The 26599-nt window shown below is 41.3% G+C and overlaps 1 long non-coding RNA gene across 2 annotated transcripts; it reads right to left on the bottom strand.

Moving 5' to 3' along the window:
- Positions 1-19375: 19375 nt before the first annotated feature.
- Positions 19376-26336, bottom strand: LOC310758925. Of its 2 annotated transcripts, none has more exons than XR_014546101.1 (3): positions 26205-26336; positions 20580-20678; positions 19376-19503 (listed from the first exon to the last, which is right to left on the bottom strand). It is a non-coding gene; the product is annotated as an uncharacterized lncRNA (long non-coding RNA). The 2 variants fall into 2 exon arrangements; XR_014546102.1 differs by lacking the exon at positions 26205-26336 and adding an exon at positions 20956-21051.
- Positions 26337-26599: the final 263 nt, after the last annotated feature.

A 26599-nucleotide genomic window follows, 5' to 3' on the forward strand; every position in this document is an offset into this window, starting at 1 on the left:
GCGAGGTCTAAAGGTTGCCAATGAAACAATTTGATTTATATGTCCGGCCGGGTCTTCAGTCAAATCCGGGTCATTTTTTGATGTAGGTGGAACACTCCCCTGACCTGATGCTAGCGAAGGTACTGGGGGTGCTCGACGCACAGATACCGTTTGTATGTCGGGTCTATGCCACTCAGGGGAATATGAGGACTCCAATTCCGGCATTGATGAATTAGATGGTAAGGAATTGTTTTGGTGGAAGGGACTCTGAATTACACTCTTCAACGGGGGACTCTTGGAGGGCGAGTCAAAATTTATCAAGAGTTGGGATGAGAGGCCAACTTGTGAGGCAAAACCTGGGTCTGCCATCCGTCGATGGGCTTTGCCCACAAGTGGGGGAGGCATGGGTTTAGGAGCTGGACTGAGATATGGAAGACTTCCTGCTTCCTTAAAACACGACTCCGAAAAGCTGGCAAGGTTATCCTGAAAAGTGGGCAGGGCTTTTCCGTTCTTCTGGACATGTATGAGCTGATGATTAAGTACTTCTAATCTATCAATTATTTCTTGTTGTTCCCTCGGTGGAAGGTCGCCAAAGGTGGCTAAAAGCTCTCTTTTATGATTATTAACAGCCTTAGTCGGACTTACAAAACCGTTGCAAGTCAGCTTGGTTCTCTACCTGCCGCAGATCTTACGGTGGAGAGGATTTGTTCCGTGGTTCTGAATGAGAGAGACAGACTTGCTGCAATAGATGTCGCTGACAGGGGGAGTGAAGTTTGGAGATCTGGCACCCCCGCTGCTATTGCTAGTGAAGAACAGGCTGTAGCTCTGAACGTTGTTACAATTGTGGACAGGCTGGGCATATTCAGAGGAACTGTAAGAAGCCACGTCAACAGAAAGGAGCTAAGGGGAGCTCGGCAAAGCCTGAGACTTCAGGCAAAGGTCGTGCCAAGTCCCAGGTGAAACCAGCTAAGGCTCTGCTGTCGACAAAAGCCACATTTTCGGTGGAAAACGCTTTTGTCTTGGACACTGGAGCGACGCAACACATGGCATCACGCAAGGAACTGTTTTCTACATTTGAGAAGCAAAGCTTCACTGTGAAACAGGCCAACGGTCAGGAGATCCAAGCGACTGGATTTGGAACTGTTTATCTGGAGAGCATGAACTTGACTATAAACAATGTGTATTTTGTTCCTGATTTAAAGTTCAATCTGCTGAGTGTTTCGCAGATGACAAAGAAAGGACTGGTGTTGTCCTATGATAAGGAAAGCTGCAAAATCTTCAAAGATGGAGAGCTGTATCTTTCTGCCAGAGAGAAAGATGGACTGTATTTGTTGACTTTCGATCAGAATGATTACAATTATTGTACTGCATGTGAGTCTAACATGATTTCTCTTGCAGGTGTGTCGAAAGACGTCCAGAAGGCAACGAAAGTTACCAGTGCTTTTCAGTGATTGTATGCCGATGTGATTGGTCCTCTAGCACCATCTAGAGGCAATGCAAAATACTATCTTGTGTGTGTTGATCATTTCTCTCATTATGTATGGATTTACATTTTGCAGAGTCCCAAGGAAGCCTTAACAAGGTTTAAAGAGTTTTGTGATAAGGTTAAAAGTGTTCATGATGCTGACATTGATTGTCTTTTCACAGATGAAAAGCCAGTTTTACTTTTACAGGATTTTCAGGATTTCCTGGAAAAGCAAGGGATAAAGCATAAGGTTTCTGTTTCTGCAGGTGCATGGAACAAGAGTATTTGTGTAAAAGTGAACAAAGAGTTGCAAAATGGCATGAAGGCACAATTGCTGAGTTCACATTTGCCACATGAGTTTTGGGCTGAATCTTTATCTTCTGATTGTTACACTTGGGTGAGAAAGGTTCCAAAGGGTATGGAAAGTTCTCCTTTTGAAAGGCTATTCCACAGAAAACCTTCTGTAGCACATTTTAAGGTTTTTGGATCTCATGTGAAGACAGAAGCTCCAGATGGAGTAAAGAATGCCAGAGGCATGTTTGTGGGTTATGAAAAGGGTCTCTACAGAGTAATTTTGTCTGAATCCGGTCAGGTGATTCTCACAAAATTTATAGAGAGCACTCCGAGACAGGAGACAGAAGTTTTTCACACATTTCCCACTGATGACAATTCAGATGATGATTCTGATTTTGCTGATTATAGTGTTGCTGAGAGTGACACAGAAAGCTCAAGCAGCTCTGTTGACACGGTCAATGAGAAAGGTTCACACAAAATGGCTAGACCTTCACAGGTTAAGGATGAACCACTGTTTACTGTTGGAACTGGTTCTCCAAAAGATTCTGAGGATGAACCAGTCAGCAGAGAGGATCAGCACCTCATACGCAGGTCTGAGAGAATTACAAAGTGCGTACCACCCAAGAGGTATTCTCAAGAGTTTGCTAACTCAGCTGTTGCATGTGTTACTATTGTTGACAACTCAAGACAGGTTAAAAGTGTGTCTAAGTCAGAGTCAAAGACACAACAGGGAGTTGCTAAGTGTAACACTACATTCCCTAGCCAAGGTAATGCAGAAGCACTCATTCCATGGAAAACAGACAACCAGAGAGTTACACTGGTGAAACCAGTGGCGAGTAGTTCCAAGGGTGGAACTGAAACAACAGGGGATTGTTATGTGTATAACAACTGTTTGTTTTCTTCTCTGGACCAAGCTTTGTCAGCAGCTAACGATGATTCATATGGGGGAGGATGTCAGAATATGAGCTCATCGCAGCTGCAGACAGCCAGCTTGTTGACATCATGTGATATGGCTAGTTGTGGGAAAGAATCTTCCTGGAAGTTCACAGGCTGGAAAAGTCTTTGTGAAGAGTGTAATAATAATAATAATAATAATAATAATAATAATAATAATAAGAAGAAGAAGAAGAAGAAGAAGAAGAAGAGTTTGGATTTGATATCCCGCCTTTCACTCCCCTTCAGGAGTCTCAAAGCGGCTAACATTCTCCTTTCCCTTCCTCCCCCACAACAAACACTCTGTGAGGTAAGTGGGGCTGAGAGACTTCAAAGAAGTGTGACTGGCCCAAGGTCCTCCAGCAGCTGCATGTGGAGGAGCGGAGACGCGAACCCGGTTCCCCAGATTATGTGACTACCGCTCTTAACCACTACACCACACTGGCTCTCAATAATATGAGACCTTCCTCTTGCGTATGTACAGGACGTCTCTCTCACTTGATTGCTGAAGTTTGAAGCGATCGGACACGTTTTCTGTAGTGCTGCAAAGTCAGAAATAAAAGGATGTAAATAGACGTTTCTGACTATCTCCTTTCCCTGCTAGGAAAGCAGGAGGGAGTGGGTGTGCACTTCCCATGCTGGAGAGTGTCGTCTATTGAGACCTAGCCTGGAGCCTGTGGGGACTGCAGCCAGGGAGGTCACCGGAGACCAAGCCGGGAGCCTGGGAGAGTTGCCAGCTTCTCCCGAAAAAGGCTTGTTTTCCAACAGGCATGGCATTGGGTCAAAGTATCAGTACATCATCCCACAAGCTTCATGTTGGTGGAATGGTTCTGCTGGGTTTGAACCCCTCCAAACCAGAACAATGGGAATCGGTCGGTGTTGAAGTTTGCTGTGGTGCAAGCCAGGCAAGCGAGGTCTCACAGGAAGACCAGGGTGCAGACTCCAAGCAAGCAGATACCCAACCCACGCTTGGGTTTGCTGTGGTCAATCCACCCCTCAACCCTTTATAGGTTCTCCCCTATATTATGTTGATCGTACACAAGGCCATTTCTGCCCTCATACAAACAATGTTCTTCCGCCTAACAAAGGAAAGCCATAATTTCACTGAGGGAAAGGCCAGACAACAACTAAAACAACCAAGTGTCTCAGTTTTAGAGAGAAAAATCATTTCTCGCCCTGTCAACTATCACCCCAAAATTGCTCAGTAAAGGCTCTAACTCAAGGGTGGGCGAGAGAGAAGTTCTCTCATCAAAATGGCTGTGAGCTCCAGGGGAAGCAGCCTTACAAAGACTCTCCCTTCGCCTCTACAACAAAGGCTCATGACAGGGCCTGATTTAGGTTTCACGAGGCCCTAAGCTAATGAAGGTAATGGGGCCCTTTATATGTCCAGCTGTCCTTTTGTCAACAACAAATTGTTGCTGTCTTTTGTATTGAATATATGCTATATGGTAATTTATGGACCTAATATGGAGCCTACACAACACAAAACACTGTTGCTGCATGTAGGTTTTATTTAATTTATTTTTTATCATATACAGTGGTACCTCGGGTTACATATGCTTCAGGTTACAAACGCTTCAGGTTACAGACTCCACTAACCCAGAAACATTACCTCAGGTTAAGAACTTTGCTTAAGGATGACAACAGAAATCGTGCTCTGGCGGCACAGCAGCAGCAGGAGGCCCCATTAGCTAAAGTGGTCTTCAGGTTAAGAACAGTTTCAGGTTAAGAACAGACCTCCAGAACAAATTAAGTTCTTAACCCGAGATACGTTTCCGAGCATGATTCAAAGTGTTGGTGCTGACTGTTAAAGCCCTAAACGGCCTCGGTCCTGTATACCTAAAGGAGCGTCTCCACCCCCATCGTTCAGCCCGGACACTGAGATACAGCGCCGAGGGCCTTCTGGCGGTTCCCTCATTGTGAGAAGTGAAGCTACAGGGAACCAGACAGAGGGCTTTCACAGTAGTGGCACCCGCCCTGTGGAACACCCTTCCATCAGATGTCAAAGAGACAAACAACTACCTGACATTCAGAAGACATCTTAAGGCAGCCCTGTTCAGGGAAGTTGTTAATATGTAATGCTGTACTGTTTTTAACACTTGATTGGGAGCCGCCCAGAGTGACTGGGGAAACTCAGCCAGATGGGCGGGGTATAAATAATAATAATAATAATAATAATAATTATTATTATTATTATTATTATTATTATTATTATTATTACCACTGTATTGGAAATGTACATCCAGTTTTCCCCCTTTAATTTTTTGGGGGGCCCGCAAGAAAGTGGGGCCCTAAGCTATGGCTTGTTTAGCTTTAAATCTGGCATTGCTCATGGGACAGCTTTTTCCCATAAGCCCATTACACAGAGGAGATTTTGCTGCAATTTATGGGCCACAGTGCCACCAGGCAAGGTTGCCCCATGCTTATTGGGCTTGGAACAGGGCTTTTAAGAGAAATAAGTAAAATGAGCAGAAAGGGAAGAAGCACACACAGATACTTTTGCTGCAGACAGGTACAATTTTATTCTGCATTCCAATGAGCAGGAGTGTAAGAGCAAATGTAGATACCTCCTTCAGCCTATTGGTCTGTGAGAGAAAAGGAATAAAAAGGAAAAAAATAAGACAAAGTCAAATTTGACCTCTGGCCCTTGAACAAGCGCACTACTCCATTTGTTTCTGATTTGTGGTGTTCTATTTTTAAAATACAGTGGTACCTCGGGTTAAGTACTTAATTCGTTCTGGAGCTCTGTACTTAACCTGAAGGTCTGTTCTTAACCTGAAACTGTTCTTAACCTGAAGCACCATTTTGGCTAATGGGGCCTCCTGCTGCCGTCGCGCTGCCAGAGCACAATTTCTGTTCTCATCCTGAAGCAAAGTTCTTAACCTGAAGCACTATTTCTGGTTTAGCGGAGTATGTAACCTGAAGCATATGTAACCCGAGGTACCACTGTAAAGTATTGTTGCTATTTATATTATTATTCACCTCATCTGTCTCCTGAGAAATCTCTATGTGGGACAAGAAGCTACAGTTAGAACTGGATATGGAACAACTGATTGGTTCAACATTGGGAAAGGAGTACGACAAGGCTGTATATTGTCTCCCTGCTTATTTAACTTATATGCAGAATTCATCATGCGAAAGGCTGGGCTGGATGAATCCCTAGTCGGAATTAAGATTGCTGGAAGAAATATCAACAACCTCAGATATGCAGATGACACAACCTTGATGGCAGAAAGTGAGGAGGAATTAAAGAACCTTTTATTGAGGGTGAAAGAGGAGAGCGCAAAATATGGTCTGAAGCTCAACATCAAAAAAACGAAGATCATGGCCACTGGTCCCATCACCTCCTGGCTAATAGAAGGGGAAGAAATGGAGGCAGTGAGAGATTTTACTTTCTTTGGCTCCATGATCACTGCAGATGGTGACAGCAGCCACAAAATTAAAAGACGCCTGCTCCTTGGGAGGAAGGAGATGGCAAACCTAGACAGCGTCTTAAAAAGCAGAGACATCACCTTGCCAACAAAGGTCCGTATAGTAAAAGCTATGGTTTTCCCAGTAGTGATGTATGGAAGTGAGAGCTGGACCATAAAGAAGGCCAATTGCCGAAGAATTGATGCTTTTGAATTATGGTGCTGGAGGAGACTTTTGAGAGTCCCATAGACTGCAAGAAGATCAAACCTATCCATTCTGAAGGAAATCAGCCCTGAGTGCTCACTGGAAGGACAGATCCTGAAGCTGAGGCTCCAATACTTTGGCCACCTCATGAGAAGAGAAGACTCCCTGGAAAAGACCCTGATGTTGGGAAAGATGGAGGGCACGAGGAGAAGGGGACGACAGAGGACGAGATGGTTGGATAGTGTTCTCGAAGCTACCAGCATGAGTTTGACTAAACTGCAGGAGGCAGTGGAAGACAGAAGTGCCTGGCGTGCTCTGGTCCATGGGGTCACTAAGAGTTGGACACGACTAAACGACTAAACAACAACAACAACAGCGAATTCATCAGAGAGATGCCGCTGGCACAACACTGCTGCATTTTGAGAAGCTCACAAACATGAGACTGGCGCCTGATGGGGATGTGCAGGTGCATTTGACAGAGATGAAATTTCTACGCCAGCAGATGGCGCAAAGAAACTTTCAGGAGACTGAACTGATCGGACATGTTTTTTGTAGAGTTGAACAGTCAGAAATAAACAAGATGTAAATGACTTTCTGACTATCTTCTTTCCCCTGCTGGTATGCAAGGAAGAAGGGGGTGTGCATCTTCCACACAGGGAGATGTCGCCTATCAAGATCTTCCTGGACTGCCGGGATGTCAACAGCCAGAGTAGATCACCAGTAAACAAACCCCTGGGAGCCTGGGAGAGGGGCCAGCCTCTCCCAAGGGGGCAAGTTTTCCAACACTGTATACTATTCATTGTATTGAAACAATATGAACACTGTGGTTGGAAATAACAGACCCTCCAAGTGTCCCTATTTTCCAGGGACATCCCAGATTCACAGAAGCAACCCCAGTTTCTGATTTTATCCCAGAATGCCCCACTTCTCCTTAGGACATCCCGATTTTCCTTGGAGAAATGTTAGAGGGTAGGGAGTAATGAGGACCCTAAGCCAAAGAGATGAGTAACTATGCAACCTTTAGAAGACATCTGAAGGCAGACATCTGTATGTTTGTATGTATGTATGTGTATGTATGTGTGTGTTTTTTGTTGTTGTTTTTTTGTGTGTGTATACAGTGGTACCTTGCGTTACACACGCTTCAGGTTACATACGCTTCAGGTTACGGAATCCGCTAACACAGAAATAGTACCTCGGGTTAAGAACTTTGCTTCAGGATAACAACAGAAATCGTGCTCTGGTGGCACAGCAGCAGCCGGAGGCCCAATTAGCTAAAGTGGACAGACCCCCCAGAACGAATTAAGTTCTTAACCTGAGGTACCACTGTATTGGAAATGTACATCCAGTTTCCCCCCTTTAATTTTTTGGGGGCCCCCAAGAAAGTGGGGCCCTAAGCTATGGCTTGTTTAGCTTATATGTAAATCTGGCATTGCTCATGGGACAGCTTTTTCCCATAAACCCATTACACAGAGGAGATTTTGCTGCAATTTATGGGCCACAGTGCCGCCAGGCAAAGGTGCCCCATGCTTATTGGGCAGGGAACGGGGCTTTTAAGAGAAATAAGTAAAATGAGCAGAAAGGGAAGAAGCACACACAGATACTTTCGCTGCAGACAGGTACAATTTTATTCTGCATTCCAATGAGCAGGAGTGTAAGAGCAAATGTAGATACCTCCTTCAGCCAAATCCTCTGTGAGAGAAAAGGGAAAAAAAAGAAAAAAAGTAAGACAAAGTCAAATTTGACCTCTGACCCTTGAACAAGCGCACTACTCCATTTGTTGCTGATTTGTGGTGTTCTATTTTTAAAATAAAGTATTCTTGCTATTGATATTATTATTCACAACAACAAGCAAAAGAACAACCACCTTCAGGAACTGTTTGCCTTGACAATATCTGGGGCAAGTGTAATATGTGTGCCGCCAGCAAGAATATTTCTAACACACCATCTTCAATTCACTTGCAAGTGAATCAATACGTTAATTACCAGGTATTATTCATAGAATCATAGAATCATAGAGCTGGAAGGGACCCCAAGTGTCATCAGGTCCAACCCACCACAATATCTGGGAGCTTCATACTTACACAGGTCTGCAGCATGCAACATTCTCTGCACATTTTCCTTTAGTAGAATATCCAAGTGCGCATTTGGGTTTGTGACAAAACGCATGGATCTCTTTACATTGCCTTATGTTTCTTACAGGATCTTGATCTGCATGTACACACAGAGAGAAAGCACGTGAAATGCCATCTAAATATAAAACCCTAAACCAATATTTCTAATTCTACATTAATTTAGCAAAAGTTATCTGGCAGAAGAGTCTTTTTAATTTTCAGAGCTCAATCAACTTCACTTAAACCTCCAGGTGGAAAGTGTATTTTTCATCTTTGTTGGAAGCCGCCCAGAGTGGCTGGGGAAACCCAGCCAGATGGGCGGGGTACAAATAATAAATTATTATTATTATTATTCTCTTGATGAAGGGGCAGAGAGTGTGGTCTTCAAAGACTTCCTGGGTACCAGTAGAGGTCCAGCAGGCACTAACGTCGGTAACCTCAGCTTTGAGCTGAAATACGTACTCTACAAGGGAGGAGTGGGTTTTATTTCTTGCTGTTAGTATGAAACTCTGCTTAGGTTTGAATAGCCAATTAAATTAAATTGAAGCCATTTATTTACTACTTGTTTACTACTTATTTACTACCATTCTTCATCTGAAGATCACAGAGTGGTTTACAACATAAAAATGCAAAATGAAAATAGGAAACAAAAAATAAAACAACAGAATCCATTCCCGCAAACCTGTTTCAAAGGTCACGTATGGTTTTATCAGCCAAATACCTTTTTATATTCTTATTTTATTTTTTCCCCATGATGATCTTTATTAGTTTTTTTTATTTATTTACATACTGTACATACACATATTACACTGCTTTTTACATTTATACTTGTTCCTAAGAGCTGACTTCCCTCCTTCCTTCTTCTGGCTTTTTTATGTCGTCTCTATCTTGTCACATTGTCTCTATCCATTTTGTACATAGTTGTTGTTCTTCCATTTTTGTCGGTAAGATGTCTGTAAACAAATAAATCTTTCTATATATACAATTCCTGTTGTCCGTCTATATTCATTTACATATACTGTTTGTTACATTGGCCATATTATACATTTTTACTTCTTATTGTTATTATTGTCCAATAAGAGCAGTGTGGTGTAATGGTTAAGAGTGGTAGACTTGTAATCTGGCGAACCGGGTTCGCGTCTCCGCCCCTCCACATGCAGCTGCTGGGTGACCTTGGGCTAGTCACACTTTTTTGAAGTCTCTCAGCCTCACTCACCTCACAGAGTGTTTTTTGTGGGATAGGAAGGGACAGGAGAATGTTAGCCGCTTTGAGGCTCCTTAGGGTAGTGATAAAGCGGGATATCAAATCCAAACTCCTCAAACTCCTCCTCCTCCTCCTCCTCCTCCTCCTCCTCCTCCTCCTCCTCCTCCTCCTCCTCCTCCTCCTTCTTCTTCTTCTTCTTCTTCTTCTTCTTCTTCTTCTTCTTCTTCTATAGTTTCCCATTATGAGGTTTATTTCAATTCTACTGGTTTCCCTATTTCACCTCATCCTCCCTATGTATGACACAATTTTTTCCCATTCTTTTTGAAATGTTTTATCGCCCTGATGTCAAATATTCCTATTAGGTTGGCTATTTCTGCATACTCCATAACCTTGTACTGCCACTCTTCTACTGTTGGCATTTGTTGCTGTTTCCACACCTGGGCCAGCAATAACCTCGCCGCTGTTGTTGTGTACAGGAACAATTTCTGGTCATTCTTATTAATATACTCTCCTACCATTCCCAACAAAAATGAGTGGTTTTTTTCAAATGCGTATACCTGAAGGTCTTCTTTAGTTCGTTGTATATGTTTTCCGAATAAGTTTTCACTTTGTCACATGTCAACCACATGTGAAAGAAACTGCCTTCTTTCATCCCACACTTCCAACAATTCTTATTTCCTGTTTTATACATCATTGTTAATTTAATTGGCATGAAGTACCACCTGGAGGAGGTAGGGGAGGACAGAGGTGCCTGGCGTGCTCTGGTCCATGGGGTCATGAAGAGTCGGACACGACTAAACGACTAAACAACAACACCACCTGTACATCACTTTTAACAGATTTTCTTTTAACAATGTATTTAAGTTTCATGTAAATAACCAAAAAGAAAAACAACTTCACAGTTACAAAGAAAAAAAGAGAAAAATACAAAACAAATATCTAAACATAACATAAGTATTATCTATTTCCGTTACCATTCTTTCTCTTCACATTTATCTCTTTATATCTTAAGAACTTAAATCATTCTTCTACACTCTATTGACCTCCATCCCTCCCGCTTTCAGGCTTCTTAATATACATAATTTATTTTCCCCGCAGCTAATAATTGTTAATAGTTTACACGTCGTAGGGTTTATATCAGATCTGCTATAGTTTTTAGGCTTCTGTAATTCCCTTCAATGTATATCATAAATTTGTTCCAGTCATTAATAAACTTTGTATTTTTTTGGTTTCTGATTTTTTGAGTCATTTTTGCAAGTTCAACAAATTCAAATAATTTTGTTTGCCACTCTCTAATTGATGGGATATCTTGATTTTTCCAATTTTGGGCAATTAATAATCTGGCGGCGGCTGTGGCATACTGAAATAATGTCTTATCTTCATTTTTGACTTCATCCCCAATTATCCCTAGTAGGAATGCTTCCGGTCTTTTAGGGAATGTATATTTAAATATTTTTTTTAACTCATTATAAATGTGTTCCCAATATTTCTTCATTTCTTCGCATGTCCACCACATGTGGAAAAAGTTACCTTCTTTAACCTTACACTTCCAGCAGTTCTTATTCCCAGTTTTGTACATTTTCCCCAACTTTGCTGGGGTAATGTACCACCTGTACATCATCTTTTCTAAATTTTCCCTGACTGTTACACATGCTGTAAATTTCATTCCACTAGTCCATAATTTCAGCCATTTGTCATACTCTATATTATACCCCAGATCCATTGCCCATCTCGTCATTACCCCCTTTATTTCCTCGTCTTTGGTATCCCACTCTAGTAATATGTTATACATTTTGGATAATAATTTGGATTTGCCTTCGATTATCTCTATCTGAAACTTAGATTTCTTTTCATTCATTCCTACTTTTTTATCATCTCTCCATACTGCATTTGTTTGATGGAATTGTAACCAACCCGTTAATTTGTCTTTCAACTCCTCGTAAAGTCTCATCTTCCATCCATTTTCTGATCTTATCAGTAGGTCCTCATAAGTCAGCCTTTCTCCCTCCATATTTGCCTTTTTTGTTATTAGGATATCAATTGGTGATAACCACCAGGGCGTCTTCCATTCTAGGAGTTTTTTATTTCTTTCCCATACTTCGAGTAGGGGTCCTCTAATAATATGATTTGAGAATCCTTTATGTATCTTCTCTTTATTCTGCCATAAATAGGCATGCCAGCCGAACCTATTGTCGAACCCCTCTAGGTCCAACAGGTCGGTGTTTTCCAGATTAATCCAGTCTTTAATCCAACAAAGGCTGGCAGCCTCAAAATATAACTTCAGGTTAGGTACTGAGAAGCCCCCTCTTTCTTTCCGATCTGTAAGGATTTTGAATCTAATTCTTGGTCTTTTGCCCTGCCATATGAATTTCGACAGGGTTCTTTGCCAATCTGTAAATATTTTAGATCCTCTAATCACTGGGATGTTTTGAAACAGAAAAAGCATTCTTGGGAGTAGATTCATTTTTATCGCCGCCATTCTTCCCCTCCACGAAAGCTTCACTCTATTCCAAATATCTATTTCTTTCTTAATCTCCTTCCATGTTGTAAAATAATTATCTTGAATTAAATTTATATTTTTTGTGGTTAACCAGATTCCCAAATATTTTATTTTTTTTACCACCTTAATTCCGTGCTGTTCCTCCAGTTTTTCACTTTCTTTTTTTTCCATATTTTTGATCAGCATTTTTGTCTTTAATTTATTTAATTTAAACCCAGATAGTTTACCGAAGTCTTCTAGCATCTCCAAGGCCCTGCCAACACTTTTTTGCGGGTTTTCCAAAGATAACATTAAGTCGTCCGCGTATGCTTTTAATTTGAATTCCTTTGTTCCTATTTTGATCCCTCGGATCTCAGATGTTGCTCTCATTTTATTTAAAATTATCTCTAATGCCATGATGAATAAAAGGGGGGATAGAGGGCACCCCTGTCTTGTTCCTTTTTCAATTTTAAAGGAGTTTGTTAAGTTGTTATTTATAATCAATTTTGCAGATTGATTTGAGTATATTGCCTTTATTCCATTCATAAACTCGCCCTCTAACCCTGCTCTTTCCATACTCTTCAGTAGGAACTTCCAAGAGACATTATCAAATGCCTTTTCTGCATCTATAAAAATTAGTGTCACGGGTATTTCGTTCTTACACTCCAGATATTCTATAATGTTTATGGTGTGCCTTACGTTATCCTTGAGGAACCTATTTGGAAGGAATCCTGCTTGATCCTTATGTATTATGTTTACTAGACATTTTTTAAGTCTACTTGCCACCACTTCCGCAAAGATTTTGTAATCGTTATTTAAAAGTGATATGGGTCTATAATTTTTAATGTTCAATTTGTCCGTATCTGGTTTAGGGATCATCGTGATATGAGCCTCCCTCCATGTCTCTGGTATTCTTCCTCCTCTCAATATATTGTTCATGATGTTACATAGCACTGGTGTTAATTGATTTTCCAATACTTTGTAATATTTAGCTGACAATCCATCTGGTCCTGGGGCTTTCCCTATTTTCATTTTCTTTATCGCATTTTGGATCTCTTCTGCTTTTATAGGGTTATTAAGTTGGGTTCTTTCTTCCTCTGTTATGGTTCTCCCGTTATATTCTTCTAGGTATTTTTCTATTTGGGTTATGTCTTCCTTATCTTTTTTGTACAACTTCTCATAAAATTTGAGGAAATTCTCCTTTATTTCTTTTGGGTCTTCTATCAGTTGTTCCTCTATTTTTATTTTGTTTATCACATTTTGTTTTTGTCTTTTTCGTAATTGCCAAGCTAATAATTTACCCGTTTTATTAGCTGACTCAAAGTATTTTTGTTTCATTAATTTAATTTTCCATTCGATTTCTTGACTTATTAACATTGAGTATTGAGATTGTAACATCTTTCTTATTTGGATATTTTGTTCATCTTTCGGGTTTGTTGTTAATTTTCTCTCACACTCTCTTATCTGAATTAGGATTTCCTTTCTTCTGTTCTCTTACTTTCCTCCTATAACTATTTTGTTGAATAAAAAACCCTCTTAAAACAGCCTTACTGGCGTCCCAGACTATGTCCAAACTTGTTTCCGTATTAAGGCTCAGATCCAAGTAATCTTTTAGAGTGGTTTTAGCTTTTCCGACCACTTCATCATTTTCCAATAGATGTTCGTTCAATCTCCATCTGAACCCGCCTTGTGGTTTACCTTTTATTTCCAAAACTACCGAATTATGATCTGAAAGAGTTCTAGGTTGGATTTCACACTTTATAGTTCTTAAAGTAAATTCCCTTGAGGTCCAAATTTGATCAATTCTGCCCCAACTCTTATGTGGCTCTGAGAAGAAGGTGAATTGTTTCTCTAAACCATGTTTATATCTCCAAATGTCTATTAAATCTAGACTTTCTTCCAACTTATTAAAGGATCCTGGCAGTTTCCCTTGATTATTTTTTCCCCTTTCTGATTGTCTGTCCAATTCTGGTATCGGTACTCCATTAAAGTCTCCTAGTAGAATTGTCTTATTGCATTCTACCTCTAATAAGGTTTGTTCCAATTTTTTAAAGAATTCCGATTTATTCAAATTTGGGGCGTATATTTTTATCACATTGATTTTCTCCCCCTGGAAGTTAATTTGTACACCTAAAATCCTTCCTTCCTCGTCCTTGCAGATCATTTTGGGTTCCCATTTTTCTTTCACATAAATCACTACCCCTCTTTTCTTTTCGACTGTACAATTTGTAAATTCAACCCCCAACTTTTTGTGCACCAAAATATGTTTGTGCTTTTTGGTTACGTGTGTCTCCTGTAAACAGATTAGATCTAAGTTCTTTCTTTTCAACACATTTACTATTTTATTCCCTTAGTTTTTTTTTTCGTTCAAACCATTCACGTTCCACGACAAAACTTTCAAGTTCATCATATTGACTATTTTTCCGTTTACCAACAGCTAATAATTTAGATTCGAGTGGTTTTATTTTCCCTGTTCACTTCTCCTTCCTCTTCTTCCTCCTCCTCTGCAATCTCCTCCTCCTCTTCTTCATCTACTTCTTCTTCTCTGACTTTGTCTTCTTTGTCTTTCCACGGTTCATTTTTCTTTCTCTTCTCCTCTGGACCATCACTTTTTCCTTCATATCTCTCCTCTACTCTTCCTAAATCTTTCTCATATCTACGTAAGAATTTCTTCACTTCTTGGATCTCAACAATTCTAAATCTTTTATCTTTGTAAAAAAAGGAGATCCCTTCCGGGAACTCCCATCTATATTGTATATTATTCTTTTTTAGGACACTTGCCAGCTGTTTATAACCTTCTCTTTTGCGCAGGCGTCTAGTTGGTATCTCTTTAAAGATGATGATCGGTCTGCCATTAATAATTAATCTTTTTTGATAGCTTGTTTTCAATAGCATGTTTTTCATCTCTATCGAATTAAAAATAACTAAGCAATCGCCTGCGACTTTTTTTGATTTTATTTGTTTAGTCTTTGATTTAATTCTGAAAGCGTTTTCTATCGTATATACAACCTCTTCTTCTTTCAGTTCTAGCCATTTCGCTAGTTCCTTAATCATCTTTTCTTTAATATTTTCATTTATTTCTTCTCCAACTCCCCTAAATTTCAGATTTAACTGTTTTTGTTTCATTTCAATCATCGCTAAGTTGTCCAGAACTTGGTCTTGATTTCTATTCAATTCTCCTATCTCATCTTTTAACCTATCTGTCTCCTTTCTATGTTCTTTCATTTCTTTCTGCATTTTTTTATTTGCTTCTTCCAAAGATTTTGACCGACCTGTCAAATCCTTTATTTTATTTGACAATTCTCCTACTGCTCCTTCTATTTTTTTATCTAATAACTCATGCATTTCTCCTAAATTTTTTTCCATATGTATTTCATTCTGTCTGAACTCTTCTTTTATTTTTAGCCATAAAATATCTAAGTCTTTAATCTCTTCTTGTCGGGATATTTTCCTTTCTGATGGTGTCCCTCCTATCTTTTTTCCATTTCCCCCCGACATTTTGTCCTTTTCTGGTGTTAAGTTAAGTCTCTTGTAATATTTTTCCTCTCCCCTAGGGTGCGCACAGTCTAAACCCTATCCTGCTAAATTTCAGACGTTAAGTTCACAAACGCTTTTAGAACCCTCAGATTTCTCAAAGAAATATGTGGGAACTGAGTGTAATTCAAATTATTCTCAGTCCCTTTAATTTCCAACAAATACGTTAATGCTGCCAAGTTGGCTTAAATAATTTCCAGCTTCAATTCTAGAATCTCAAATACATTAATGCAAGTTATCCTAAGTTATAAATTATTTCAATAATATTTCAGTAATAATATTTCAATAATATTTCAAATTAAATTATACTGGCCAAAAGAGGTAAAAAGGAAAGAGAGACAAATCCTAACAAGCAGAACAGCAAACAAGCAATTAGAACTACAAAATAAATTTAACATGTATCTAACTTTATCTTATGTAAAGACTCTTTTTCTTCCCTTCTGTTTGTGTTTCAGCCACTTGGTCAGCTTAATCCAATTTCGAAATTTCACCAAAGAAAAAAGGTATCAATATTTGAAAATAAGTCACCTGTAAATAAATCTCTTTCCAAATTCTATATTCTTCAGCCACTTGCTGGCTTAATCCAATATTTGGTTACAGTTGGGAAGAGGAGTCCAGAAATTTAAGTCCCCAAAAATCAGGTCCAGACCATAAGGTAAGAGTAGATGAATCCTCCAGTAATCTTAAATATGTTCCTCTTTTAAGTTCAATTGTACTTTAGTCTCCAAAGCAAACAAACAAACAAACAAAAAAAGCAAAAAAAAAAGCCAAATTCAAGATCTTTAAGGGTCCGATGTATTCAAATTTTAATCCAGTCTTTCAGAGAGGAAGAGTAGGTGTATAAACAAAGTTTGGGTTCATCTTTATGAGCTCAGTTCATATCCAGTTTCTCAAAGGCAAAGGAAAAAAAAAACAAGAAAAAGGAGCAGAGAAAGGGGTTGAAACTCCAAAGTCTTTAAGGGGGGAGGTTAGTATCTCAGTTTGGTGTTTAGTCAGATTGCCTCAGAAATACTATGCTCAAAATTTCAAACTTCCCTCCAGGAAAGGCAGGTAAGTGGAAGTTATTGTTTATTTGTTTGGAGGCTTTTATTTTATTTCGTCTTTTTCTCCCTTTCCTCACCTTCCCCCTTGTGCTCCAATATTGTTATTTAGTGCTTCAGGATATTTATCCCTCTATCACCACTCAGTCTTTTTTAGTCCCTTATTTTTGGAGTCTTTTCCCCCAGAAAGAATACAAAGTTTCTAGAGGTCTATTTAATTGCTTTTTGTTACTTATCTTTCCTTCGCCTCACCAACAAAGTTGCTGAGGGCTTTCACTTTTCTGTTCTCTATAGCAGATGATTAGTCATTTCCTTTCTTTGCTCTTGCGACTATGTTTCCTGCGCCATTTTGCTCTGGAAGAACAAGTCGGGTTCCTCAATTAAATCTTTATACATCCAGAAACCCTCTTATTGTTAGCTTAAAATTTTTAGTACGTCGTTTCTGCCATAGCATTGAGGGTTCTGTTCTTAAAGTTGCGGAGGTTTGTCACTTTTCCAGTAGGAGCTAGAGGCATCGCTACATGGGGTCCGCAGAGATTACCGTTCGCGTTTCTCAGTCCTGTCGTCTTCAAGTCTCTAAAAAAAAACCCGAAAAAACTTCGGGACGCCTCCAACGCTGCTGGGTAGCTTGTCCCTCAAGGGTGCCCCCCTTGAGATTTTGGGGGTCGCAGTGCCCTTGCGTTGCCCCCGAGTCCCCGTGAAGCTCGGAAAAGCTCTCAGCGTCTTTTCCGCGCTCCTTGCTGCTTGCGATCCCAAACCGGAAGTCGCTTCTTTTAACAATGTAAATGTACATGCTGTGGATTTTAGCCCAGTGTTCCATAATTTTATCAACTTTTCATACTCAGTGTTATGGCCAACATCCATTGCCCATTTAATCATGACACTTTTGATTTCTTCATCTTTTGTGTGCCATTCTAGTAAAAACTCGTAAACCTTAGACAGTATTTTTGTTGTTGTTCTGTAGTACTGCAGTTTCTAATATTGATTTTGTTTGTTCAAATCTCTCGCTTTTTTATCTTTTGAGAAAATGTCATTCATTTGGTGGTATTCCATCCAGCTTGATAATTTATCTTTTAATTCCTCATAAGGCTTGATCTTAATTACATTATTCTCTTCCAACAACATGTCTCTATAAGTTAACCATTCTCCTTTTATATTTAATCTTTTCACTGAGAAGGCCTCCTGGGGTGACAGCCACCAAGGTGTCTTTCTTTCAAACCACTCTTTAGATCTTATCCAGACTTCATATAATGGGCTTTTTATAATATGATTTAAATGCACTCCAACCTTGTCATACCAAAGGTATGCATGCCACCCATATCTGTTTCCGAACCCCTCCACATCCAATACATCTGTGTTTTCCAAACTGAACCACTCTTTTAGCCATGTTATACATGCAGCCTCATAATATATTTTAGGATCTGGTAGTGAAAAACCTCCTCTTTCCTTTCTGTCCATTAGAATTTTAAATTTAATCTAGGCTTCTTCCCCTGCCATACAAACTTTGAGATCATTTTTTGCCACTCGTTGAATTGACCTTGTCCTGTGACTATGTGGATGGTTTGAAATAGATACCCAAGAGCATCTTAGGTAAGACACTCATCTTAATGGCTGCTATTCTTCCACAAAAAGATAGTTTCAATCTATACCATATTTCCAGATTTGTTGTTACTTCTTTCCATGGTGTTTTGTAGTTATCCTTAAATAGGTTTGTATTTTGGGGGGAGAGCCAGGCATCCCAGACCCATCATTTCCAAATTATTTTTCATAAAAAACCAAGCAAATACCTTTTTATAAAGCCACTTTTTTTTTTTTTTTTTTGCCTTGGGAGAGCATTCCATAAATGGGAATTCACCTCAGAAAAGACCTGTTCTTGGGTTACCACCCTCTTGTGGAGGAGGCAGATAAAGGAGAACCTCAGAGGAAGTTGGCAGCCTTTAGATCGGTTGATATGGGGAGAGGCAGTATTTGAGGTACTGCAGTTCTGAGTCATTTAAAAGCATTTAAGGCTATATAGGACTTCGCGCCCGGCTCCCGGTGGCCGCGCAGAGCTGCGCTGAGCCCGGGACTGCAGGCAGCTCTGCGCGGCCATCGGGAGCGGGGCGGGACTTCGCGCCCAGCTCCCGGTGGCCGCGCAGAGCTGCGCTGATCCCGGGACTGCAGGCAGCTCTGCGTGGCCATCGGGAGCGGGGCGGGACTTTGCGCCCCGCTCCCGATGGCCGCGCAGAGCTGCGCTGAGCCCGGGACTGCAGGCAGCTCTGCGCAACCCTCGGAGCCGGTCTCCCGAGGATTGTGCAGAGCTTCCTGAAGCCTGGAGAGTGAGAGGGGTCGGTGCGCACCGACCCGACCCCTCTCACTCTCCAGGCTTCAGCGAAAGCCTGCATTCACCCCATAGGACGCACACACATTTCCCCTTCATTTTTGGAGGGGGAAAAGTGCGTCCTATAGGGCAAAAAATACGGTACTTAGATCTTTTGAATCTAGGGAGGACTTCTGAACTTGTGGTCTTACCACTGCCTCCTTCAAGCAGGGAGGCAATATCCCCTCTCTAGAATAGGCATTAATCAGCTCCCTGGTTTCCCAATACAAGTCAATAGGATTGCCAAAGTTTTTCATTTCATGGATACAGGATGGGCTGGGTTGGTCCAGAATCAGGCACAATCTAAATTACAAACTGGGCCAGAAATCAGATCCGGTTATAAGGTCATTATTCTTACGGTAAAAACAGCAACGATACTTTTCTCCACAATTTCCAATGACTTCATAGCCACGAATGCATTCCTTCAACACACAGTACCCTGGCCGATCGCCATACATGCAAGATTCTTCATCTGAAACATCAGTGAATCCTGTAGTAACAGAGCAGCAAATGACCTTTAGCTACCTATCCACTTACAAGAGAATTCAAGTAGAATGGTGGGTATGATAAAATCTAATAAATAACAATATCAGCAAAAAATATTTAAGAGAATGCAGAGAAACTCAGGTGTATGTTTTCTTAAAAAACAAGGAAGCAAGCAAGCACCTATTTTAACAAGAAGAAATAGCAGAGATGGGTGCAACACAGAAGAACACATCAAAAAAGAAACATGGCAGACTCCTTCCACCTCCCGTCTTACTGTACGTATACCCAACTTTAAGCTTTAACCCAACTTTAAACTTTAACCCACATTCCCCACACAAACCTGCCACTGGTACCCAGTGTACTCAGTCCTCTGCCATGGTTCAAAATTGCATGACATGCATTTAACCTGTGTGGTTTCCATTGTAAGGGACAAGGTGAGGATGCTGTTGTGGGATGTCACAGGAAGTCAGTTTATCCTGTGACACCATGTAAGAGCATTCCTACCGGTTCCTGACCTGCATGATGATTGGCCTTTGCCCAAGAAGAAAGATTGAGAGTTTAAAGCTTTTTCCGCACCAAGTAAGCATTTAGCTGTTCACCTTTCTTCCATGGCAATGCCTTTTCAGTGTGCCTGGTGTTTAGTTGAAAAAGATGTGGGTGGTGCTGTGGTCTAAACCACTGAGCCTCTTGGACTTGCTGACTGTAAGCTCAGCAGTTCGAATCCCCGCAGTGGGATGAGTTCCCACTGATCTGTCCCAGGTCCTGTCAACCCACCAGTTCACAAGCGCACAAGTGCAAGTAGATACTGTATATGGGAATTGGAAATGTAGAACGGGGAAAAGGGGGGGAAAGAGGAAGAGGATAAGCATTGGCCCCACACAGTGGTATTACTCATTCCAGTTCCATTTAGAATCATAGAATCATAGAATCATAGAGTTGGAAGAGACCACAAGGGCCATCGAGTCCAACCCCCTGCCAAGCAGGAAACACCATCAGAGCACTCCTGACATATGGTTGTCAAGCCTCTGCTTAAAGACCTCCAAAGAAGGACTCAAATTTAGGACTCAAATAATTGCTTACCTGGATTGGGAATGAGTAGCAGAGCAAACACAATATAGAAAAAGTATATGGTCTTCATATCTCCCAGAAGGTCAAGGTGGATGCTCCTTGTATCCCAACCTGAAAGGAAATGAAGAGGCAATGTGTTTTTGTGTGTCTTATACTCCTCTGGGTATTAAAAAAATCTCCCTAGGCATTATACATTTAATTATAAATTGCCTTTAAGTATCACTGCTTTAAGAAGCTGGCAATGACTTCGCGGTTCACCCGGTTGGAAAAATGGTTTCAATGTGGCTCAGATCTTACTAATAACTGAGGTCCCTATCAAGCAGCACCAGTTTGCATGTTCGTCCTTGCTGTTCTGTACAGCAGAAGAAGTTCTGTACAGTACATTAACCTGACGATGCAGTCAAGATTCACTGGGTTGGAAATATGGTTTCATACCCCCGGAAGCACCTATAGATCCACTCAACCATCATAGCCACTGAGCAAAGTCTCTTCCATCTCCTTTTAAAAATAATTTAAGCCATCAACTGTCTCTGTTTTTCTATTAGTCCTCTTTCTTCCACCCACCTTTCCCATGTATTAAAAAATACCAGTTGCAACCAGAACCAGGAATAAGCATGGAGACACAACTCAGTGGTCTGAACCAGGGCCACTTTTCACATACATGTTTTCCACAATATTACAGCCACTTTCTACGGAGAGAAAATTGTAACATCAAAGGTAGAATCATGGGTGTCCAGAGAAATTGTTACAGAGAGAGAGAAAGTAAAACGTTGAAGGGGGCAGGATTGTTTCTCTCACACAGAGAAATGAGGAAGATAGAGAATGTACATTTTGCCTTATATCTCAGGTTCTCCTAACCTGTGTATGGGGTGTTAGGGGAGGGGTAGTACCTGTGGCAGGGGGAGATATGGTTCTCCCCCTGTAGTAGTTCTTCAACAATTGGTCCCCAACCTGCACTCAACTCTACCTGTGGTTCCTAGAAGCTGTCTAATGGCCAGCTAAACCAGGTGAGGGTAGCTGATGTGTCTCAAATCCAGAGTAAATTAGGGACTTGTCTGTCCCCTGTGAATGTAGGCAAGCTTCAAAGAATTGAGCGGACAAGACTAATACTGGGCCCAATAGTCAAGAAGGCAGTTTCTGCACATGCGACAGCTAGACTGGTGACTGGGAGTGGTCGCCAAAACCATATAACACCAATCCTAAAAGACCTACATTGGCCCAAGCACGATTCAAAGTGTTGGTGCTGACCTTTAAAGCCCTAACGGCCTTGGCTCAGTATACCTGAAGGAGCGTCTCCACCCCCATTGTTCAGACTGGACACTGGGGTCCAGCTCCGAGGGCCTTCTGGTGGTTCTCTCACTGCAAGAAGTGAGTTTACAGGGATCCAGGCAGAGAGCCTTCTTGGTAGTGGTGCCTGCCCTGTGGAATGCCCTCCCATTAGATGTCAAGGAAATATACAACTATCTGGCTTTTAGAAGACATCTAATGGCAGCCCTGTTTAGGGAAGTTATAAATTATTATTATTATTATTATTATTATTATTATTATTATTTGGAGGAAATGTGAGGCAGGTGGGGTTCAGTAACCTGGGATGGGAGCCCATCTAGGAGAACAAAAACTTTGGTCCTCTACCTTCACTGCTTTGTGCCTATGCTTCAGGAGTAATCCCCAAGGAATAATCCATATCTTCTGTCTTGCAAAACTTCTACACAAATCCAGAGTGGAGTCCCAAGGCAGTCAAACGATGCTTTATAAACCTCTTTCTGGCACCCCCTGTGGCCCAGCTGCTCTCAAATGGACAGCATCAGCGATAATGAATAGTTAAGAATATACTGTGCATCCCCCTCTCTCCCCCCTCCTTTCTGCGGTTATTTATTTTATATTTTATATCTTTTCATTACTGCATAACCAATTTAAACCTATTTACTAATTTGTCCTGATCTTTTCCCTTAATTGTCACTTACTGCATGTGTTTATATCAGGCCTGCTATTGTTGTGATTTGTTTACAGTGCATCTTCAAAGAATCAAACATTTTCCCCCATTCTATTTTTAGAAATCTCTCTTCCCGATTTCATATTCTTCAACATAAAGTGCAGTCTCAAATCAGCATTGCCAGAACTCTGGGAACATTTCTCTAATTCTGCCCCAGAGATAACATAGAAACAATCTCCTTCTGATTCATGTAGGTACAAATGAAGACTGCCAGACACAGTGTGTAACATATAGCAAGGGCCTATGAGACTACGTGTAGGAATTGGAAGGGCCTTGGGGCACAGTTGGTTGTCTCATCAACCTTTTGTGTTGAAGGTCAAGGTCAATTAATTTCATTAGTCGATTTACCTTGTCTAAAGTAAGCCAATGAAACTTCCAACATCCATAGAAAGGAACAGATCCTACCATGCAAAGTGAGCATGTGCTGGCGAGGCCAACATTCCTGCAAGGCACAGGCATCCCATGAGTGAGGAGACCATACCTTGAGCTTACTAGTTTGGGGAGTGGGCATGGGCATTTCTTGGGTCAATGTCGTAGCTGCCATGCAGTGCTGAAGCTCATGTCCTGATCTTGGACTCTTGGGCTTTGACTCTTGGGTGGTCCCACCATCCTTTCACCAGTTATAACTTTTTTTTGGGGGGTGGAGGGGAATAACTCTCTTGTTCAGGAAAGATTTGCCCCTTACTTCCAAGAAAGAGTCTCTGTCGTCATGTTCTGTTTGCAAGCATTGCATATATTTTGATTGTGTATGGAGTGAGTGGATGCAGCTGATATGCTTCACAGCATCATTTAAGTAGCAGGATAGCCCTCCCTCCATCCAATCTTTTCTTATACCTCTTTGATCTAAATGCAATAAAAAAAAAAAGAATGTTCCTCATAGAGGTAGTTAGTTGCCCAGGCAAGAGCATGATGTGACGCATGAGAGCAGCCAAATCACCAGATGGTGCAACGGTGATGGGATTAAAATCAGGCCAAATATTTCTTGACAGCAGCAGGCAGGGCAAGGGTTGGCATGGCATTGGGTCAAAGGATCAGTACATCAGGACTTCTGCTTGAGGCGCCATGGAAGATGGCTGAAAATTCCATCGCTCCGGCTCCCACAGGGTAATTAGAGGCTGAGATGGGAGTAATCAGCCTCCCATAATCTTCCCGGGGTATGGGAAGACACAGTCTCATCCACGGATGCCCAACAAACCAGCTCCAATTTTGTAAGGAAGGAGGGTCTGAGGGCACTGGCTGCAAAGCCCCCGAGAGAGTCCCCCCAGAAGAACCATTTACATTATCTATAACAAGCGAGACTGGATTGTTTTGTATTTGTTGATATAAATATGGCTGTAGAACTATAAACTGTCTGGAAATAATAATACTATCTAATTAAGGCTTTTGATCTTTGATTTGCTTGGAAGAGGATAAAAGATTCTCCAGTTTGCTGAGATTAGACAGAAGCAGGATCTCATTAGGCGCTGGAGAGATGTTAAAAAACTTTGGATAGTTTCCTAGAATTTGTGTGGAAGCTGTGTCACACTTTTAATTTGGAAATCCGCCATGATGGAAGTCAAGACCAAGCTGCAGAATTACAAACAGCCATAGGGGGAGGTGAGCCTTTAATATTTGTATTTCCAGTTTGATTTGGTAAACCTCCTCTGGAAAGGCTAATGTTTGATACAACCAGTCTGGGAAAATTAATGAGCAGATGCTTAGACTTGATTTCATCGGAACTGAGTGAAGATGGCGGCTGCCAGCAGCGAAAAGACCTTTGGATTGATTTGGCAGAAACACCAGCGTGTGAGGAGATGCTGCAAACTTATAGATGGGAATCATAGACATAAAATCCACAGAGAAATACATCATTGCTTATTTCAACCTGCTTGTGGGAACAACTAAGAGGCCGAGGAAGAAGGAAGGTTAACAACAGGAAGAATTAGAGGAACCATCGGAAATGACTATGAAAAGAAGTAGAGATATGAGATGATCAGAACCTCGCACTTGAAGCATGGGAAGTCCTATTAAAAATTTGATAATTTTGCAGAACATTTGGATTATTTGATATGTATATGTATAATTTGGAATATTTAATGTGATTTGATTGGATTGTAAAAGTGGAAAATTTAATAAAAATGATTTTTTTAAAAAAACAAAGGATCAGTACATCATTCCACAAGCTCCATGTTGACAGAATGGTTCCGCTGGGTTTGAACCCCTCCAAACCGGAACAATGGGAGTCGGTCAGTGTTGAGGTTTGCTGTGGTGCAAGCCAGGCAAGCGAGGTCTCACTGGAAGACCAGGGTGCAGACTCCAAGCAAGCAGATACCGAACCCACGCTTGGGTTTGCTGTGGTCAATCCACCCCTCAGACCCCTTATAGGTTCTTCCCTATACTATGTTGATCCTACCCAATGCCATTTTCCCCCTCACACAAACAATGTTCTTCCACCTAACAAAGGAAAGCCATAATTTCACTGAGGGAAAGGTAAAACAATAACCAAGTGTCTCAGTTTTTGAGAGAGAAAATCATTTCTGGCTCTGTCAACGAACAGCCCAAAATTGCTCAGTAAAGGCACTAACCCAAGGGTGGGCAAGAGAGAAGTTCTCAAAGCTAAATGGCTGTGAGCGCCAGGGGAAGCAGCCTTACAAAGGCTCTCCCTTCCCCTCTACAGCAAAGGCTCATGCACAGGGCCTGATTTAGGTTTCATGAGGCCCTAAGCTACTGAAGGTAATGGGGCCCTTTATATGTCCAGCTGTCCTTTGTCAACAACAAATTGTCGCTGTTTTTTGTGTTGAATATGTGCTATATGGTAATTTATGGACCTAATATGGAGCCTACACAACACAAAACACTGTTCCTGTATGTACTTTTTATTTGATTTGATTTGATTTTTATCTTATATTTTGGAAATGTAAATCCAGTTTTTTCCCCTTTAATTTTTTTTGGGGCCACCAAGAAAGTGGGGACCTAAGCTATGGCTTGTTCAGCTTATATGTAAATCTGGCATTGCTCATGGGACAGCTTTTTCCCACAAGCCCATTACACAGAGGAGATTTTGCTGCAATTTATGGGCCACAGTGCCGCCAGGCAAAGGTGCCCCATGCTTATTGGGCATGGAACGGGGCTTTTAAGAGAAATAAGTAAAATGAGCAGAAAGGGAAGAAGCACACACAGATACTTTCGCTGCAGACAGGTCCAATTTTATTCTGCATTCCAATGAGCAGGAGTGTAAGAGCAAATGTAGATACCTCCTTCAGCTTATTGCTCTGTGAGAAAATAGGAATAAAAAGAAGAAGAAAGACAAAGTCAAATTTAAAGTCTGGCCCTTGAACAACCGCACTACTCCATCTGTTGCTGCTTTGTGGTGTTATATTTATAAAATAAAGTATTATTGATATTGGTATTATAATTCACAACAACAAACGCAGGAACAACCACCTGCTGGACCTGTCTGCCTTGACAATATCTGGGGCAAGTGTAATGTGTGTGCAAGCCGCCAGCAAGAATATTTCAAATGCACCATCTTCAATTCACCTGCAAGCGAATTAATACGTTAAATACCAAGTATTTTTCATAGAATCATAGAATCGAACAGCTGGGGGACGCCAAGGGTCATCAGTCCAACACCCCCCCCCAATGTCTAGGAGCTGTATACTTACATTAAGCGGCAGCATTCAACATTCTTTGCACATTTTCCTATAGGACGGTAATGCTCATTGCATCGGGTTTTGAAACATAACACCTTTTTCCTCCTACATTGCCCTTCATTTCTTACAAGATCTTGTCCTGCAGATACACCCAGAGAGAAAAAATATATTGCACAAAGACTCTCCTCCCTGGAAGAGAGGGGAGTGGTTGTGGGCGGGAGCCCGAGCTCCGCCCCTGGTCGGGGGCCTTAGCCCCCACCCCTCCTCACCTGGCTGGCGCCCAACCTGGAGGTAGCCAACCAGGTGTCTCCGGGGGGCGTGTTTAGCAGCTTAATGCTGCGGATCCAGCTCCGCCTCCTCCTCAGTCGTCGTCGTCCCGCAGCGAGTCACCCACCCTCCACTCCCAT

The sequence above is a fragment of the Podarcis filfolensis genome (assembly GCF_964270895.1).
Source record: "Podarcis filfolensis genome assembly, chromosome: 3".
NCBI classification, from domain to species: Eukaryota; Metazoa; Chordata; class Lepidosauria; order Squamata; family Lacertidae; genus Podarcis; species Podarcis filfolensis.